A 7,965-nucleotide genomic window follows, 5' to 3' on the forward strand; every position below is an offset into this window, starting at 1 on the left:
CCTCATGGGGGATTTGGTTCTGAAAGATGTAATTTGTAATAACTGGACAATGACCTCAGTGAGGGAATGGGGGAAGTACACAGGTTTCACCAGTACGGTCGGTTTCTGGTCAGTATTAGGTCTAATACATTACCTGATGGGTAGAAAGTTGGCTTAGTGACTAACTGCGTCAAGCCCAGAGAGGTGAAGCAATCTAAAAACTGAGAATCGACTGGAGAGTTTCCATTACGCATCAGTTCATAGTTCCACCTGATTGAAGGACGGTTGAAATCTCCCATGATGACTACTTTGTCTGCACAAAAATCATAAATAAAATTTAGTAAGTTGTCATTTTCAATAGAAGTGTAAGAGGGGGGACGGAAGAGCGTTATAATGTAGATATTAAAAACAGGTAGAAATACAACTAGGGTATTTGGAACCCTGGCATGTATGGCAAGGTTTTTAATAGAACTTTTAACGTACAGACAGACACCGTGCTTTGGAATGACACCATCAGTGTCCCTTCTAAGAATTGTGTAGTCCGGAATAGAAATAATAGAACTTGGCACCGATGGTAGCAGTCAAGATTGTCACACTAAGAACTGAAATATCATTATCATACAGAAAGTTAGCAAGGTAATTAACTTTATTGACAATGGAGTTAACATTGGTATGGGAGATACAAAATATGGAGAAAAAAGGATCAGTTCGACTCGAAGACCGAGTTACTATAGTCACGGCGCGTGACTCAGAGGTTTTTATTTTTTATTTATTTTTTTTTTTTTTATGCAAGGAAGAAGGAACCGAAGGCCATGAGCCCGCAGTAACAGTTCCCTCCAAGAGAAAAACAAAATACAATAGAGAGCCAAATTCAAGATCCGATCATTTTGAGATGCCTGGACACACTGCGTTTGAAAGACTGGAGATCATAGGCAGGAGGAAATACAGACAGAGGGAGACAGTTCCAGAGCTGACCTGTTGCATGAATGAAAGACTGGGAGTAACGGTTAACTCTTGCATTAGAGAGTTGGACAGAAAAGGGATGAGAGTTTGCTGCCAGACGAGTGCTACGCGCCCGTCGTAGAGGTGGAGGAATGCAAGCAGACAGTTCAGAGGAGCAGTGACCATTAAAGTAGCGATAGAAAAGAGATAAAGATGCAACAGTGCGGCGAAAAGACAGAGGTTGAAGGGAGTCAGTAAGAGGAGGAGAGTTAATGAGACGAAAAGCCTTTGACTCCACCCTATTGAGAAGAGCTGTATGTGGGGAGCCTCCCCACACATGAGAGTTGTACTCCACACAGGGGCGGATAAAACCCCTGTATAGAGGCAACAATTGTGCAGGGGTAAAGAAAGAGCGGAGTCGGCTTAGCACACCCAATCTCTTGGAAGCTTCAATGGTGAGTGAATGAGTGTATGGTCTATTTCACTGGGCATGCTGTTGATTATGGTAGTTTTTCCCCTATCATGTTTTTCTGTTCTCATGCTTTCTGAACCCTACACCATTCTATCTCTTAATGAGAAAGAACAATCAACTTCAAAGATAACACACCTCTACTAACCTCAACTATGACTTCTGTCCCTCTAATGCTGTCTGTCTCATTTCAGTAAATCAAAGATTGATCTAACACTGTCATACACAGAATTCTTTAATATTCTTAGTCTGAAACTCATATGGCATTATTATCCTTGATCTACCTTTCAGAGATCTTGTCACTATTCTCTTCCTTTTCTTATCCATTTTCTCACTGTTTTCTAAGAAACAAAATGGCTATGGTACCTCTTTAAATGAACAAGTTAACCATTTCTCGATAATGATGATATTATGACTTTACTGACAGAATTCATGGCAATATGATTGTGCCGTGGTGCTTCAAATATAATATGACTCGTTTTACTATGACTGAGGCTAAGGTGTCTGTCCCACAATAATGTACAGTTTACAGTTACAATACACTGCATATATCCCAATATGTTTGATTTATATTATATTAATCAGGCAATTACTTTAAATTACAAGTTATTGGTACCACGATCACTGTCTCTAAACATAAATCTTCTACAGAATAGAACATATACCTGTGCTTGGTTCTGATTCATCTGGAGGTGATTCAGCTGCTTCACTGATGATACTGTGGTATGATATCTTGAAAGGGAAATCTGAAAAGCAAAACAGAGTAAAGACAGAATAGAGTAATGGCCTTTATACAATATGGCATAGTAGCATAGTACAATATGGGAAACAATTTTGTGTGTATATACTGTGTGTATATATATATATATATATATATATATATATATATATATATATATATATATTCACTCATTTTAAATGCCAGGACCAACTTTCCTAGCCCTGGGCTCGTACGCTCCTCATGGGGCAACGTAGGATTAGATGATGGAGGGATGGATATATATTTATTTATATATATATATATATATACATTATATATATATATATATATATATATATATATATATATATATATATATATATATACAATATATATATATATATAAACATTATATATATATATATATATATATATATACAATATATATATATATATATATATATATATATATATATATAGTGAGTTCGAAATACGAAAACCCGAAGTACGAATTTTCGATGGTACGAAAGCGATGAATACAGGACAAATTCCACAATACGAAAACATGTCTCAATGATACGAAAATCGATATGAAAGGAAATACAGAGATACCCCAATTAATCAGACTACAGGTATATGGTGTGAAGAGGTGCCTGAATAGTCTGAAATCAAGATTAATCTGGCGGAAACAAAACACAAGTACTGTTAGATTGATTTAATTACCGGTAAACATACAATGAAAGATGAGACTATCTTCCCAGTTCCATCTGAAGAAAATTTACACCAGGCGAAATACAATGAAAACCCTGTTTCTACTAGTGTGTGTTTCAAATGGTTCGATTTTTCCATGCTATATTCGTCAGACTTTGGGAAGATACTGTACTTGTGTCTTTCATTGTACACTTGAAGCGGCAGAAAGACCTTACCAATTCAATTCATAATCCTCCAGCTTGTTTCTGTAATTTTCTGTCAATTTTCAGTTTGGCAAATTACTTTTTCTTGCTGAAAAATTTCCTCCCTGTTATTATTATCACTTTCCCCTATGATCGTTTCCAGAGCAATGGAAGAAACTCAACGTGCTCAAAGGTGGATATAGTTTCCAAATTTCCCAACTGGAAGTTAGGTTAGGTTAAATTATTAGGTACAGATAAGCTCGGTTAGGCCAGGTTTAGTTAAACACTCATAGTTAAACACTCAGGGAAGAACAGTCCTTTCCGCCATTATGTTAACGAAATAAACAAGAGTTGTCAACCAGAACAGCTAAAAACAACAGGGAAACAGATTTAACAAGAAACGTTTACTATATTTACCAACTCAGAAATAATCTGAAAAATATAACAGACTATCAGGAAGAACTAATCTGGTAAGGTGCTTTTACTGCTTAAAGTAAAGTGTATGTTTAGCCCCTTGAATGGCTGTGGGTTCAGCAATGTGCATCTTCCCGTGGTCAGCCTTGGGACCATTTTCTGAAAGTTCTAAAATCAATTTCTTTTTCTTACATATGTGACAAGACTCATCTGGCACACCTGGCTCTTTTTTTTTTTTTCCCCCCTTAAATTCATCCTGTGATTTGCTATGATTTGTGTAAGAATAAATAATATTAGGATGCACGTAAACATCGGCGAAAACATTTGGGATGAAGTGAACTGTGAAAGCCTGACCCTGGTAGAGTAGGGTCGTGTTATCACACAAGTGACCTTTGTTCACTTTCCATAATTGCTCGCAGTTTTTTATGGCTCACCCTAACTTAACGTCACTGACACCGGTACAATAAGGCGTTGTTCAAGGCCAGCAGCTAGGAAAGCGATATTGGAATACATTATTGTTTGTATCTGTCCTCTTTCTTTCACACATATGCATAAGAACGAACAAAAGAATGAGCAGTAAATGTACACTAACTTTTAAGGGCAGAAATAATTGTGCTCAGTCGGTCCGAAATATATTGGGAAAAGTGATACCGAATGAAGAATGTGGAACTGAATTCTAACCTATGAGAACATGTGGGACGAAAGAGTCATTTTTTTCTGATTACCAAACATTTTTGTTCCATAACATCTCTTAAAATTGTAAAACCCACAATCTTTCGTGTAAGCTTTCAGCCTAAAAACCTTACCAATTCAGTTCATATTCCTCTAGTTTGTCTTCTATATTTTTCTATTTTGAGGGTGGTAAATTATGTTCTCTTGCTGAAAGAAACTTACTCAAAATTATGGCATCTGTAACATAAGCATGTAAACATCGACGAATATATCTGGAGTTAAGAGAACGCCTGACTGCTTGGGATGGTTGAGTAGGGTCGTGTAAACACACCAGTGACCTTCGTTCCCTTCCCATAATTGTTCGCAGTTTTTTACTGGATGCCCTAACTCAACGTCACTGACACCGAAATGGTAAAGTGTTGATCAAGGCCGGCAGCTATGAAGGAGTTAATAGAATACTGTATGAAAAGTTCAAAATGGGCGCGGTGCACAGCACAGCGCTCGATTGCCGAGAGAAAACGAACTAACCCCTCTCTGGTAAACAAATTCTTGCGCACTTCTCAGTTGAGTCCACGTCCCTCCTCTCCTCTCCTCGCAGCTTTGCTGTACATGAGGATACTTTTGCAGCTCTTCACCTTTTCGTATTGTTTCGCCATGCCTCCCAAGCGCCCTGCATCATCTTCAGCATCGGGGGAAGCCCGCTGCAAAGAAGCAGCAGCACCGTACTCTAACTCTGGAAAGGAAATTGGAAATTATAAGACCTCATGAGGAGGGGCAGAGAGTCTTGGAGATTGGGCGTGCTTTAGGCCTTGCAGCTTCCACTGTTGGGACTGTGACAAAGAAAAAGGAGATGTACAAGAATATGGCCACCTCCTTCTCTACAACTGTATACAGATATTGCTTACTTCAAAATAGGGAGGGGGGTAAAGTTTAGGTGGGGGGTCCGAGAGGATCCTGGGACGCATCCCCCCATTTATATGTATATTTCAATGGGAAGAATCATTCCGATATACGAAATTTCGAATTACGAAACTTTTTTTTGTCTCTATCCCTTTCGTATATCGAAAACTCACTGTACAGTATATATATATACTGTATATATATATATGTATATATATATATATATATATAGATAGATAGATAGATAGATAAATAGACTGATATAGATAGATAGATATACATACAGTCAACACTCGTTTTACAATGATTCGGTTTACGATAATTCGCTACAACGATAACAGTAAAGTTTCACCCCAAAATTTGATTTACAATAAATTTCCCGCGATAACGATTTTGCCATTGGAAAGCGCCAGGCACACGCAAGGTGATCGTCGCTTGTCTCAGGCAAGATGGCGGCCCTGGCGTGCAGGCATTGTTGTGGTTCAGGTCCCGCCACCCTTCAAAGCCCTGTCTTTTCAACTTCTTCATGTGTGCCCCCAGTTCTCGTCACCTCACAGCCAAACATCGTACTACAGTACTGTGGATTTGTGTGCCAGTGGTAAGGTCATTGCCAGTGTAGGCCCCAGTGCTATGGTTAGTGCAGGTATGGGTCCTAGTGCTAAGGTTGGTGCAGGTATGGGCCAGATTCCCCTCCCCCTAACCTGTTCCTGTCTGACTCAGAGGCTGACCAATAGTGCCTGTAAGCGTAGGCTGTCCCCCAGCCTCGGGGAGGATGACTTGAAGATGACTTGGACCAACACAGGAAGGAATGAAGGTGGGATGTCATTTATGGTTCGTCTTGGTTAGGTGACTTTGGGAAGATGAGTCAGGTCGTACCTTATCGTATACTGATAAAATCAGTATACGATAAGGTACGACCTGACGTAACTCCATCATAAAACGAGTAATGGCTGTATATATATATATATATATGTATATACAGAACATAAATATATATATATATATATATATATATATATACACACACACAAGTAGTAGGTGGGGGCGCTCACCATCCACTCACTCGATGTAGTGCTGCTCTCGGGTGTCTGCCCTTTCCTCTGCTCCCTCCTTTCCTTCCTTCCTCTTCTGTCTTTCTTTACTTCATTCTTTCCTTGTTCATCTGCCTACGGGTTACTTTACACTCCTTCTTTTGACTTTCTTTCCTTCATTCTTTCCTCTTCCTTCTGCCTGTAGGTGACTCTACACTGAAGTGCAAGCCGAATGGTCTCCTGTACACTAGGAAACCATTTATTATGCTGGGTGGTACCCATATAACCAAATTACGGTGCCTGGTGGTTAAGTGGGTAATTGCAGCACTCCAATTGGATTGAGCCGGTGAAGGTTAATATCCACGGGGTGGTGGGGTTTATTGCTCATATAATGCCACTCAGGGATGAGTGAGGCTGGTCACTCTCATCTTAAATGTCAGGACCAACTTGCCTAGCCCCAGGCTCCTATGCTCCTCATGGGGCAACATAGGATTGGATGATGGATGGATGGATATATGTACAGTATATATAAACAATGAGTCCTTGAAATACGAAAACTAGAAGTACGAATTTCCGATGGTATGGAAGCAATAAATGTAGGACAAATTCCACAATATGAAAGTATCAGTCTCAATGGTACGAAAACGATACAAGAGGAAATACAAAAATTCAAAATGGGCACGCTGCACAGCACTGCGCTCGCCTGCAGCAAGAAAACGAACTAACCCCTCTCTGGTAAACACATTTTCGCGCGCTTCCTAGTCGAGTCACGTCCGTCCTCTCCTCTCAGCTTCGCTGTACATTATGCTGTTTTTCGCTGCCCTTCACCTTTTCATATTTTCACCATGCCTCCCAAGCGCCCTGCATCATCTCCAGCATCTGGGGAACCAGGTGCAAAGAAGAAACAGCATCGTACTCTCACTCGAGAGGAAATTGGAAATAATAAGATGCCACAAGGAGGGGCAGGGAGTCTCAGAGATTGGGCGAGCTTTAGGCCTTGCACCATCAACCATTGGGACTGTGACAAAGAAAAAGGAAATGTACAACAAGATGGCCACCTCCTTCTCTTCATCTTCAGCCGCCTGCCAAGCCACGAGGACCCACAGCTTTCACATGGACTTAGCACCATATCAACGACACGAAGCTTCAGCTGCAGCACAGGTCTATATTTAACTGTAGGATACTAATACTACAGTAATTAGTTGTATGTTTTATTTTTTTATGTCTGTACAATAGTATAGTACTGTATACATGTACTGCATACTTCTTAATAGGAGGGGTAAAGTTTTAGTGGGGGGTCCAATGGGGTCCTGGAATGCACCCCCCCTTTATATGTATATTTCAATGGGGAAAATCGTTCCGATATACGAAATTTAGGAGTACGAAAGGTTTTTTTGGTCCCTATCCCTTTCGTATTTTGAGGACTCACTGTATATATATATATACAGGGCTCTTGCTAACTGCTGATAGTTGCGAGCCATTTGGCTCCTAAAGTTTCAGATTTACGAGCCAAATAAATTTTTAGTAGCAAAACTTACAACGGCCATACCACGTTGAGTACACCGCTTCCTGTCCGATCAGCGAAGTTAAGCAACGTTGGGTCTGGTTAGTACTTGGATGGGTGACCGCCTGGGAACACCAGATGCTGTTGGCATCCCTACGTGTCAAGTGGGGTTGGTGGAGGATTAGTGCCCCTCCCTGTAAAACAAGTAACTCTAAGCCCTTGGCCACCCCGTTTGGGATACATGGCATCTAGCAATGAATGAATGAAAACTGACTACGAGCCGAAATATTTTACGAGTGATAAATATATTTATTTATTTACACATTCTGATGATTAGAATCATACAATGAGGTTTTAAACATTAACAATGGCGACAAGGAAAGACTTAATAATCGATCTCAATGTGCTTTTTTCTGTTCATTTAAGTGAGATTTACTTATTTTGTAGCTTACTGGGTTTTG

General features: G+C 39.9%; 1 non-coding gene across 1 annotated transcript; it reads left to right on the forward strand.

Moving 5' to 3' along the window:
- The first annotated feature begins 7,535 nt into the window (after positions 1-7,535).
- LOC145401548 (5S ribosomal RNA) lies at positions 7,536-7,654 on the forward strand. Its single transcript, XR_013897637.1, has one exon. It is a non-coding gene; the product is annotated as a 5S ribosomal RNA (ribosomal RNA).
- Positions 7,655-7,965: the final 311 nt, after the last annotated feature.

This window comes from Coenobita brevimanus, chromosome 55 (genome assembly GCF_032717465.1).
Source record: "Coenobita brevimanus isolate Jiangsu-jjx chromosome 55, ASM3271746v2, whole genome shotgun sequence".
NCBI lineage: Eukaryota > Metazoa > Arthropoda > Malacostraca > Decapoda > Coenobitidae > Coenobita > Coenobita brevimanus.